This window comes from Bos indicus, chromosome 5 (assembly GCF_029378745.1).
Source record: "Bos indicus isolate NIAB-ARS_2022 breed Sahiwal x Tharparkar chromosome 5, NIAB-ARS_B.indTharparkar_mat_pri_1.0, whole genome shotgun sequence".
NCBI lineage: Eukaryota > Metazoa > Chordata > Mammalia > Artiodactyla > Bovidae > Bos > Bos indicus.
In genome coordinates, this window is record NC_091764.1 from 5735282 (window position 1) to 5748426 (window position 13145).

At 43.7% G+C, this 13145-nt stretch overlaps 1 protein-coding gene across 3 annotated transcripts in view; it reads right to left on the reverse strand.

Moving 5' to 3' along the window:
* NAP1L1 (nucleosome assembly protein 1 like 1) overlaps nucleotides 1-12808 on the reverse strand; it is a 36065-nt gene extending 23257 nt beyond the window's left edge. For 2 of the 3 annotated variants that reach the window (XR_011566508.1, XM_019960201.2), the window contains exon 1: nucleotides 12656-12808. The gene's annotated coding sequence lies outside the window, so the exon portion shown is untranslated. The remainder of the gene's footprint in view (nucleotides 1-12655) is intronic. The other variant, XM_019960203.2, reaches the window with a different exon arrangement.
* Between the last annotated feature and the right edge of the window lie 337 nt (nucleotides 12809-13145).

Here is a 13145-nt window from a genome sequence, read left to right on the forward strand (position 1 = left end):
ACGTCCATCCAGTCAGTGATGCCATCCAGCCATCTCATCCTCCATCATCCCCTTCTCCTCTTGCCCCCAATCCCTCCCAGCATCGGTCTTTTCCAATGAGTTAACTCTTCACATGAGGTGGCCAAAGTACTGGAGTTTCAGCTTTAGCATCATTCCTTCCAAAGAAATCCCAGGGCTGATCTCCTTCACAATGGACTGGTTGGATCTCCTTGCAGTCCAAGGGACTCTCAAGAGTCTTCTCCAACACCACAGTTCAAAAGCATCAATTCTTCGGCACTCAGCCTTCTTCACAGTCCAACTCTCACAGCCATACATGACCACAGGAAAAACCATAGCCTTGACTAGACGAACCTTTGTTGGCAAAGTAATGTCTCTGCTTTTGAACATGCTATCTAGGTTGGTCATAACTTTCCTTCCAAGGAGTAAGCGTCTTTTAATTTCATGGCTGCAATCACCATCTGCAGTGATTTTGGAGCCCAGAAAAATAAAGTCTGACACTGTTTCCACTGTTTCCCCATCTATTCCCATGAAGTGATGGGACCGGATGCCATGATCTTCGTTTTCTGAATGCTGGACTGGCCAAAGCATATCCTACACTCTTTCACACTATAGGATCAGGATTAACTTAGAGAAGACTGAAAAACAGCTGAGTGCCATGGGTAATGCAGATTTACTTTTTTAATAAGCTTAGTTTTTTCACAACAGCTTTGCCACCAGGACACAGGTGTCATAAAAACCACCACTAAACCTGAGCAAAAATGGGAAAGAAGACCCAAGTCAACACTGTTGTCACTGAACATGTAGATTCAGAAAAGTCTACCACTACTGGCCACCTGATCTACAAACGCTGTGGGATTCAGCCGGGAACCACTGAAAAGTCCAAACGGAGGCTGCCAAGATGGGAAAGGGCTCTTTCAAGTACGCCTGGGTCTAGGACAATCGGAAAGCTAACACGAGTGATTATCAATCACCAGTGATATCTCCCTGTGTCAATTTAAGACCAGCAAGTACTCTGTGACCTAGCTGACGCCCTGGGACACAGTGATTGATCAGTCACTAAGCTGTGTCAGACTCTTTTGAGATGCCATGGACTACAGCCCACTGGGCTCCTCTGTTGATGGGATTTTGCTTTTCATGGGATTTCCCAAACAAGAAGATTGAAATAGGTGGCCATTTCCTCCAGGGGACCCTTCCAACCCAGGAATCAAACCCACAGCTCCCCCGCTGGCAAGCAGCTTGTCACTGAGCCACCAAGGAAGCCCCAAGGACACAGAGAGTTCATCAAAAACACTACTCCAGGCACATTCCGGCACCTGTGCTGGCGAATCTGAAGCTGGTATTTCCAAGAAAGGGCAGACCCACGAGCAGGCCCTTCTGGCTTCCTCTCTGGGTGTGGAACCTTCGTTACACTGGAGGTAACGAAATGGACTGCATTGTGCCACCCTATAGCCAGAAGAGATAACTGCTAAGGAAGTCAGCACCTCCATAAAAAAATTGGCTACAATCCCAACACAGAAGCATCTGTGCCAATTTCTGGTTGTCATGGTGACAACACTGCTGGAATCAAGTGCCACTATGCCTTTCAAGGGATGCCAAGTCACCCATAAAGATGGCAATGCCCACTGAACCACACTGCCTGAGGCTCTAGACTGCATCCTGCCACCAACTTGCCCAACTGATAAGTCCTTGGGTTTGCTCTTCCTGGATGTCTACAAAATTGGTGGTACTGGTACTGGTACTGTCCCTGTGGGTCAAATAGAGCCTGGTATTCTCAAACCTGGCAATGTGGTCACCTTGCTCCAGTCAAGGAAACAAGTCTTTTGAAATGCACCATGATGCTTTGATTAATGGCCCTCCTGTGGACAATGTGAGATTCAAGAACATGTCTGTCAAACATGTTCTTTGTGGCAATGTGGCTGGTGACAGCAAAAATGACCCGCCAACGGAAGCAGCTGGCTTCACAGCTCAGGTGACGATCTTGAACCATCCAGGCCCAAATCAGTGCTGGACTGTCACACAGCTCTAATGCAAGCATGCTGAACTGAAGACCAAGTGTTCTGGGAAAAAGCTAGAAGGTGGCCCCGAATTCTTGAAATCTGGTGATGCTGCCATCACTGATATGATTCCTGGCAAGGCCATGTGTGTTAAGAGTTTCTCGGCCTATCTATCTGCCTCTTGGCTGTTTTGCTGCTCGTGACATGAGACAGGCAGTTGCTGGCGGTATTATCAAAGCAGCAGACAAGAGGCGGCACCTGGGACTGGCAAGGCCACCAAGTGTGCCCAGAGAGCCCAAGGCTGCATGAGCATTACCCCCGTAGGGCCGCCCCAGGCTGTATCAGTGGTGTTTGTCTCAACTGGCCATTTAAGTTTTTACAGTAAAAGTCTAGTTAATGGTACCTGCACTGCAAAACCTTCAGAAGACTGTTTTGCGAACCATTAGTTTTGTATGTGGCAGCTTTAAGTTATTAGCTTTTAAAATCAGTACTTTTTAATAGAAATGACCAAAAATCTGTCACAGAATTTGAGACCCATTAAAAAAGTTTAATCAGAACAAAACAAAAAAAGGCTTATAGACTCCCACATTAAAATCAGTTTTTAATGTTTGAAAAATTAAAACCTTCATCTTTTAAAAAGCATTTTATTTATTAATCTGGCTGCACCAGGTCTCAGCCGTGGTGTGCAGGCCTTCGCTGGCCATGCGGCACGCGAGGACCCCCAGCTGTGGCCCAGGCCTCCGGAGCACATGCTTCTGAGCTCCGTGGCACGTGGAGTCAGTTCCACAACCAGGGATCAAACCCACATCCCTTGTATTGCAAAGTGGATTCTAAACCACTGGACCACCAGGAAGTCCCAAAACCTTAGTCTTTCACTCACAAAAAGTGACAAGATTTGATTCCTCATATCAATATGTTTAATACACGTTTCACTTTAAAAAACTGACTTTCTGATTTTAGCAGTCAAGTGCTATCCTTTGGAGCATTATTACTAATCCAACATCCATCCTTTAGACAATTATAAAGGAAATAATTCTTCCTACTATAACCTACTCTATTTTTAAATATTTTCTATTTACTGTAAATAATCTCTAACAGCACTGATGTATTTCTCTAGCGATGCTGGTTAATTAAGTCAGCATTAACAAAACACTTAGCAAAAAATTACGAATATACTAATTCAAAAATAACGAAAATATTGAATCAAAGAAACACAAGTGGGCTTCAGATCTATCAGATCAATAATGCAGGGAAAATTATGGTGAATATGCATTCTTAAATATGGCTACCGTTTACAGAAACTATTTTCTTTCCTTTATTTATTTCTGGCTGTGCTGGGTCTTCCCTGCTGCACACAGGCTTTCTCTAGTTGTGATGAGTGGGGGCTATTCTCGTTTTGGCTCTAGCAGTCGTGGCGGGTGGGTTGAGTTGATCCAGGCCTGTAGAATCCTCCTGAACCAGGGAGCAAACCCATGTCCCCTGAATTGGCAGGCAGATTCTTAACCACTGTGTCGCCAGGGAATTCCATAAACTGTTATCTTTCTGGAGAGCAATTTGGCTATGGGAATAACAAACACCTTAAACATGTCCATCTCCAGACTTGGTTATTCAATTTGTGAGAACCTACCCTGAAAAAACAGAAGTAAAGGATCTAAGTGCCTGTACACCTGTCACGTTTGTCTAATAGGTTCTCCTAAAATCCAAGTCCTACATATTCTTTGACTGTCCGCTCAAAGTTTTACTTCTTCAAGACAAAACAGACTAGCACTGACTCCTTCAGAGATGCCTTCTCCAATCTGTACATCTTGGCTAAGTAAGATTTCTTGGTTGTACACACTCTTATAAAGCCCCATTTCTTTCCATCATAAGATACCTCCAGTTTGTAATTATAGATTATTGTGATTATTTGACTAAGGTCTGTCTTCCACCAGTGACCAGACCATAACATTCATGACTCCAGGGATTATATCTGCTTTTTCCAATCACTGCACTGTATCCTTCAGAGTAGTATACGAAGTTTATATATATATACACACACAGACACATATATGGCCGCTACAGTTACTTAGCAAAATTAAACCACTAGTGTGGAATGTGCATGCAATGGAATGCTTTGCAATTAAAAACAACAACAACAACAGAAGAAAAAGCAAGACTTCCCTGGAGGCTCAGTGGTGAGGAGTCTACCTGCCAGCTCAGGAGACGGGTCCGATCCCTGATCCGGGAAGACCCCACAAGCTGCAGCTACTGAACCCCGCACACCGCAGTGCCCTTGCTCCACAACCAAAGCCACGACCCCGAGAAGCCCACACAGGAAAAGCCTGCACAGCCAGCAGAGCCAAAAGTAAAATAATTTTTAAAAAAAAGGAAAAAAAAGATGCAGATCTGAGTTGATACGGAAAGAGCAACAAAGCAGGAGTAAAACGCAACCTGACTGTATACGAATATCCATTCTCATCCACATACTTTCTTATGAATAAGACATTTCTAGAAAAATACACCAGAAACCTAACAGCAGGTGTGTATGAGAGAGAAAAGACTAGAAGTAAATGAGAGCTTACATTTCATACTGCATTATTAGGTTTTCCTATCCAGATACTATTTACTAACAGTTTAGAATTTGCTCCCTTGAATATATAGTCTACTAAATCCAACAATTATCAAAAAGCATGAAAGAAAAAGAAACACCCAAAATTTCTAAATTCAAAATTTTATAACATTCTAACATGTTCACAGAAGACTGGCTACACTGTTCCTCAGCGTCCACTTTGCTACCATTATATTCAGAATTCAAACTCTTATCGTTTTGATGCATTATTACAGAGATTCAAGATAGAACAGGAGGGCAATTCATTTCCTCACAGATGCCCTCTCCAATCTGCCCGTTCCGGCTAAAGTAATAGATTTCTTGGTCATATACACTTCTATTTTTTAAAGTATGCTTCTCTGATGGCTCAGTGGTAAAGAATCTGCCTGCAATGCAGGAGACATGAGTTCAGTCCCTGGGCTGGAGGATCTCTTGGAGATGGCAACCCACTCCAGAATTCTTGCCTGGAGAACCCCATGGCCAGAGAAGCCTGGCTGCAGCCTGCCACAGGGCCGCAAAGAGCCAGACACAACTGGGCGCGCACACAACAACGCCTAGTTTTGAAGTCAGACCATTTGGGCTAACACCAGCTTTGTGGGAATTTAGCTCAGGCAAACAACTTCTGGCCTTATTTCATCTTCAACACAGAAGAAAATGGTTCCTTCATTGGTTTCTCTTATTAAGAAGCAAATTCATGTAAAAGATCTGTTTGATATCTAATTAATACTCAACAAACACAGAGTTTCTTTCAATCTGTCCATTTTGAACTATCCTTCGCAAAACAATTAGCTGGCATGATGGCTAAAATCAGATTCTTTCAGTTCTGATTAATGTACAGACTGACCAGTAAATGCACCCTGGTAATGTAGGATATTAACATTAGGGAAAATTGGGTAAAGGGCAAATGGGAACTCTAAGCTATCTCTACAACTTTCCCATAAATCTAAAATTACAAACAAATCTAAAAAAATAAAAATAATGGACCAATTCCCATACCCAGATTCAAAACTAACATGTCTGAGAGAGTAGATGCAAAAAAAAAAAAAAATTCTAAATAAGAAACCAGGTTCTGAGACAGGTGGTCTCAGGCAATCAGATCACATCAAAAAACACAAGTTTAGTTTAATATCTACAGATTTTTTTTTTAACTGCAAGTCAACAACTTTAAGTAAAATCAGTGAGATTTTTACTTATCAGACATGAATTTGCTTTCTAAGAGATCTGAAGACTTTCCATTCCTGGAAGTGACAAGCTAGATTATGCAGACCAACTCTACTAATGAAAATTAATTAAAAGTACAGAACCAAATATTTGTTTAAAAAAGTAAGATAATAAGAAATTACTAACCGAAACTGAAGGCAAAACAGGAAGGAAAAGGATAAGTAAACTACTTCTGCCCAGAGGGAAACCTGCCAACCTCAGATGCGAACGGTCTGCGGAAACCAAAAGCTCTGGACTTACCAAGGTAGGGAATCTTTAGAGCAACCTTCCCAAATTAAGCAGAAACCTCAAAGCGCTATTTTCTCAGAGATAATAAATGAGTTCTCCAGGACAATACCCCAATCCACCTCATCAGCCTTGTGCCCCGAACTTCAAGCTGTGAGCTTAGAGCCATCATCAGCACTCCCAGGCACCTGCATAACCAGATGTAAGTGAGAGCACCACGCTAGACCTTACGAAGTTCATGAAGTCATCTGCAAGAACAGGGGCGACGGAGAGCAACAGACGTCAATCCTATGGAAGACCTCAATACTGTCTAAAAGACCACACACACACAAAAAACAACCATGCCTTTTAAGTTTGAAAATATGTGTCTGCAGCAGTATCTATAAGAAACTCATTTACTAAAGGTGAAAAGAGCAAACCTGGCAAAGAACAGAATTTCCAGAAATAAAAACAACAGAAAGCAAAAACAGAAAAAAAAAGCAAATAACAGAAAAAAAAAAAACAAACTAAATGGGCAGGTTTAACAGTAAACCAAACACAGCTGGAGAGAGAATTAAGCGGTTTGAAAGTGAGCTTAGAAGAAATCTTCCGAAGTATGGCAGAGACTAGAGAATAAAAACTATGGAAAAGACATTTTAGGATACAATGAAGTCTAACAAAGATTTAACAGACGTTCTAGGAGTAGAGGAGAGAATGGACAGAATATTTGAAGAAATAAATAGCCAAGTTCTTTTCCAGAACTAATGGAAGACAAGTCTATAAATTCCAGTTAGCAAAATAAAAAACCCACACTTAAGATGCTTGAGTGAAAATCCAAGACGAAACAGAAGTCTCCTCAAAAGGACTCAGAAAAAAGACTCAGATTAACGTCAAACGCATAAAAGACTGACAGCCGTCTTCTCTTCAACAGACACCAAAAGACGACGGAACGGTCTGTGTGCTCAATGTGCTGAAAGTAACTAAGGATCTTAGACTACTACACCCAACCAAAATATCCTTTGAGAAGGTAAAACAGGTACTTTCAGGCTAAAATATCTCCAGCACTCTCATTAATAAATTCTGTTAAGTATATTTTTCAGGCATAAGTCAAGTGATCCCAAAGAGAAGGTCTAAAGACACAAGAAATGAGAGGAAATAAGGATATTAGCATACTATCAAAATAAATATTTTAAAAGAAATATTACCCCTGTGTAATGTGTCAAATTTAAACTACCATAATATTAAGTCAGCACTGAGAATAAGTGGGGAGGAAATGGATTACTCTACTGTTCTTAAATAAACACGTTGGAATTTCTAGGGTGACCCCAAAAGTTTGGAAACAGATCACTCTTGTGATCCCATAGACTGGAGCCCACCAGGATCCTGTCCATGGGATTTTCCAGGCAAGAATACTGCAGTGGGTTCCCGACTCAGGGATCAAACCCAAAACTTCTGCACTACAGGCAGATTCTTTACCACTGAGCCACTGGGGAAGCTATACTTATTTTTACATCCATCTAAAAGAAAAACAGGTTGGACAAATAAAAAGCACACACACACACAAATTAAAATTAAACCTTATCATAGTGATTACATAAATCAACTAAAGGCTCCCTTTTAGAACTATCAGATTAAAGAAAATTCAACTGCATCCAACTTATAAGAAACACATCTGTAACAAGAATACAAACAGCTTCAAGGTAAAATACAATCCTTAACCAAAAGCTGGTGTCATTGTACTAACATTGGGAAAAAAAAAAAAAGATTTAAAGGAGAAACATTCCTAAGGATTAACATTTACAATAAAAAGTTCAACCCAGTACTCAGTGTTACAGATCTCAATGTAAAGACAGGGTTCATAACAAGACTGAAGGCAAATCTTAACCAGAAAACCTGAACATGAAGAAAATCTTCCAATGGAGAAAGAGGTGGAAATGAGTGATTCAATCAGATCGTTAGCTGATTATTTTGTGGTTATATAAAAGCTAGACGTCCAGAAATCAAATGATCTACCATTCCAGTATACTTGATTCTGTTCTTATTTCCAACGAGAAGGAAAGAAAAATAACATTTACAGAGCTTACTCTGTAAGACTTACAGACTTTCCTCTTATTTGCAGATAAAACGGTAAGCAACTTGCTCAGCCACACACAAATGAAAACACTAGGAATTAAAATCTGACTTCCAATACCCATGCCGATTCCACTATTCCAAAAGCCAAACCCTATCACCCACTACACAGATTATATAACCTAGTTATATTCCTTTACAGAAAATAGCTGCTTCACAGTGAAATAGCCAATCATTAAAAACTACATATTGGGGGTATTCTCTGGCAATCCAATGGTTAGAACACTACACTTTCATTGTGAGGGCTTGGGTTCCACCTCTGGTTGAGAAACGAAGATCCCACAAGCCTCGCAGCACAATCAAAAATTTAAAGTAAAGTTTTAAAAGTTTTAAAGGATAACAAAAAGAAAACTACAACAAGTGTTAGTTGTTCAGCTGTGTCCAACTCTTCGTGACCCCATGGACTGTAGCGTGCTTCTGTCCATGGAATTCTCCAGTCAAAAGTACTGGAATGGGTAGCCTTTCCCTTCTCCAGGGGATCTCCCCAACCCAGGGATCAAACCAAGGTCTCCTGCATTGCAGACATATTCTTTACTCTCTGAGAGCCACCGGGGAAGCCCACGGTGGTAACTGATCCACCTGCCAATGCAGGAGACAGAAGAGACTTGGGTTCAATCCCTGGGTGGGGAAGATCCCTTGGAGGAGAAAATGGCAACCCACTCCAGTATTCCTGCTTGGAAAATTCTAGAGAGGAACCGAGCCCGATACTGAGTGTGCACGGACACACACGTTTTAAAGCAAAAAGGTTCAAGGGAACCAGTAAAACCCCAAAAAAAGAATTTCCCTTTACCTGAGACCTACCTCAAGCTGAATGCATTTTAAACAAACCTGTATTTTGGACACTGCTGTTCTACCAACAGTTTCGGTGGGCCAGGGGCTCAGTACTTGATTCCAACACAACCTCGTAGTAGTAGTACATCTCGTTCTTTATGTAGCTAGAACATCTCATTCTTTATGCTCACTTTTTCACTTCAGAGATACCAAGTCAATCTAGAACTGACTTTTATACGGGTCCCAAGCCAAATACACTATTTGAGAACACTATCTTCTGTTCAAGTAATCGCATTATCTATAGTACCATCTGACCAAACAGCAGAGAAACACACATGGACTGATAATCTGGTGAAAATTAACAAAACTACAAGGTATTCACAATATCAGACATATATTGGAAGAAATCTTCATGACTATAAGTGCTTTAACTGTCCTTGGAAGCCCAGTGGAACCCAAGAAAGAGTGCTTTTAAATTCTAAGCAGATACATACTATAAAGTGAAGTGAAAGTCGCTTAGTCGTGTCCAACTCTTTGCGAACCCACGGACTGTATAGGCCAGAACACTGGAGTGGGTAGCCCTTCCCTTCTCCAGGGGATCTTCCCAATACAGGGATCGAACCCAGGTCTCCCACATTGCAGGCAGATTCTTCAGCAGCTGAGCCACAAAGGAAGCCCAAGAATACTGGAGCGGGTAGCCTATCCCTTTCTCTAGGGGATCTTCCCGACCCAGGAATCGAACCCAGGTCTCCTGCACTGCAGGCGGATTCTTTACCAACTGAGCTGAGAGAAGCCCTATATACTGTATAGTACAACAATTAAGTCAAGGGAACTTGCTTTAAACCAATATAAAATCCTTATTATAAACTATCATTTCTCAGTTATGTAACGTTGGATAATAAGTTCTTTAACTGCTCTGTACCTGTTTCCTCATTTAATTGTTGATACTACTTATCTCTGGGAGCACTGAGTTATATATATGTATAATAATTTTAAAACACTGCCTGAATAATCATGCAAGAAATCCTATTATTTTATGCCTGTTGTATTCGTCTGTACCCTCTGTATCTGAGACAATATTTTCACAGTAATTAATAAACTCTTCAAAATTATGACCCCCTTCTCCAACAAAAATCAAAATGTATAAAACTTCTGAACAAGTAAAAATATATCAAACTATGTAGCAGTAGAAAACAGTTGGTAACCAGAACTAACTTTGGGCTGAGACCACTTGGCAAGTCCAGCAATGTGGTCTACTGATCTGCAGTTCAAGTACTAAGTAACTTACAAGGATGAGTGAAAACAGCAGTGCTCACGTTCTAATCCCTACTCTGCCCAACTTATTCAGATGGAATTAGTACGAAATGGGACTTAATATTAGCATAATTTTAACAAATTCCTTCATGTAAGGAGGTTATAGATACTCCTCTATCTCCCACTTTCCAGCTCTTTTTCTTCAGAACACTCATAACCACTCAACAATTTATATAAAATAACCAATTTGCCTGTTTGGCTCATGATATATGTCCAAATAGGAGCTAAAATATTTACTCAAAGAATCAACTAAGAACATAAGCAATTACAGATTTGATTAGACTTGAGGGTATGAACAGATTGATCCTTATTTCCTAAATTGATCAGGATTCATTGCCTTTCATTAATATCTCAAATTATCAAGCAGAAAACAAAGAAAAGCAATGTTTAATTTTGATATCTTCATACCTTGAAGTCAAACAGATTCTACCTTTTTTAGCCACTTTTCCTACAAAAGGATATGTACTGAATACATTCGGTAGAGTTCAGAATCAGTCATCTCAAGGCAATATGGGCAAGTTGAGTAAGTAATAAAACAAGCAATAGCACTGTGGATTAAGTTAGTTCTGGTACACGTGTGGGTTTTGTTTTTTTAATCGTTAGATGACAAAGACAATCGTGTCACATTTAGTATCAGCTTAACAATTTTCCCTGTCAATAGGTCCAATATCAAAAACAGGTACTTTACAACAAATAAAACTTATGAAAATTTTCAGACTGGTATGAAAGGACCAATCTTTTTAAAAAGTAAAAGGCCCATTTTAGATCTGGGCCACTAATCTGAACTCAGACAACTTCGGAATAAGCCTAAGACATCAGTCCCACAAGGTCACTGTAAACCTCATTTACCTCCTGTCAGCTTTAAGTAAGTTATTCTAAATATAAGGCTTTTCCTTTATCCAATCAAAGGTAAGGTGTATTACTTCCTAAGGAAAATAAGTATAGAAGTAGTTATTAAAGCTAACAACAAAACAGGACCTAAAACACTAATTTGAAAAAGTATTTTTGATGCCACCTACTTTCAAAAATGGCAAATTTCGTTTTCCAGCTCAGCTCTCCTGAAGTCAGATAAGCAGTGTTAAGTTGTGAGCTTTTAAAATGCAGTCCTTACAGAACCCACAATCAAACAGAATAAAATTGGGGCTCTTTGAGGACATCACGTGCCCGGCTCTTTCTTCCTCCAAAAACCCAGCCCTCCCCGACAGGCCTTCATTCCCCGCCTCCTTTCCCGGCCTCTTTTTTTTTTTTGAGGGCAAAGCATGAAGCACTGATGAGGCAGCAGGTTACAACCCTGGCTCAGTATACGCTTACTTGTGCGTCTCATTTCACCCCTTAACGCCTCCACCATAACGTTAAACACCAAACAGCTAGTTAAGTATCTTACAGTGGGAACGGGAATAAAGGAACTAGTAAGAAAGCAACAGACGCCCTCGACGAATTAAAAAGACACTGCAGACCAAATCATTTACTTCCACTGTTCAGGAGTCGACTAATTACGACCAATGCTTCCCAAATAAAAAAAACCCTGATCAAGATACCCATCCTAATTCTAATTTGTACTTGAGAGGACACAAAAGAATCTCTTGTTAACAACAGCTAACGTAAGTGCTTTACACGCGATAATTCTTAAAAATCCTAGTAGTGAAGGCCCCGCTCCTTCATCCATCAACTAACATTCACTCTTTCTTGCGGTACCTAAAAAGATTAAGATGAACGAGAAGCAGAGAAGAGTTGCAAACCCAAGAGCTGGACTGGTTGGCTTCCTGCTCACCCTCGCATCCCACCACCTCCTCAACTTTTAGTGGAGGGCTACCAGAAGGGGGTCTGCACCCGCGCCTGGGCCCCGGCCACGTGCAGCGGGAAGCCGCGGGGGTTCCCCTCCCGGCCGGGTCGCCACCTCCCGGGGGCGGGCAGCCCGGAGCCTCGCCGCCTCCTCGCCCCTCCCCGCCCCGGGGCCTGGTCCCCGCGCAGCCCCTCCCTCCCGTCGGAATTCGCAGCCTCCGCGGCTCCTTCTCTCCCCCCGCGGCCTCCCCTCCAGGGAGTGGGCGTCGCGGCGACGGTGGGCTGCAGACCCCGACTCGGCCTGCGCCCCGGCCGCCTCCCCGCTCCGGGCGCCAGGGCTTCGCCGGGGCCGCGCCCTCGCGGGCGCGGAGAGGCCAACGGGGCTCAGAGGGCCCCGGGGCGGACCCTCCCGGGTCGCGCCGACGCTCCCCCGCCCCACACGCCTCCCGGTCGGCTCTCCCGGGAAGCATCGGCCGAGCCGCGGGCCCTCTCCGCCGGCGGGGTCACGGCTCCCACAGCGGCTCGGGCTCCGGCCTCCGCGGACGGCCCCGGAGGCCCCGCTCGCCGTCTCCAGCCCCCTCACCCCTCCGCTCACGCGGGCCGCCCGGGGCCTCCACGTCCCTCCCTTCTCCGTCGGGCCCCAGCCCGTTACCGGTGGCGAGCGCGGGGAGCCGAGCGGCCCGAGCTGCGCAGGCAGTGACTCAGGGCGGCGGCGGGAGGAGCAGGAGGCGGCGCCGCGAGCAGATGGCGCTAAAAAAGACCCGAGAGCCCGCCGCTCGCGCTCATATACAATCAGCGTCAGCACGCAGGGCTGGCTCCGCCGCCCGCCCCCCGGCCTCCCCGTCTCCTAGCGACGCGACTGGGAGGCGGGGCCAGGACCGGTCGCCTAGCAACGGAACCTTCCTCCTTTCCCCCGGCGACCTCCAAACTCGCAGCGCCAGACTTGGGTTCCCGCCTCCGCCCCCTACGACGCCTCCAGCCATCTCTTTTCTACGCTCTTAGCAAGAAAGGAACTCGTCGCCCCTTCCGTTCCGGGGTACGGCCCTGACCCCAGCCTCGCTCACGGCCCACCTCGGCCCCCGCCTCCCCCAACTTCCCACCCCGGCCTGGTACCGGGAAGGATGAGGGCGGGAGGCCAACCT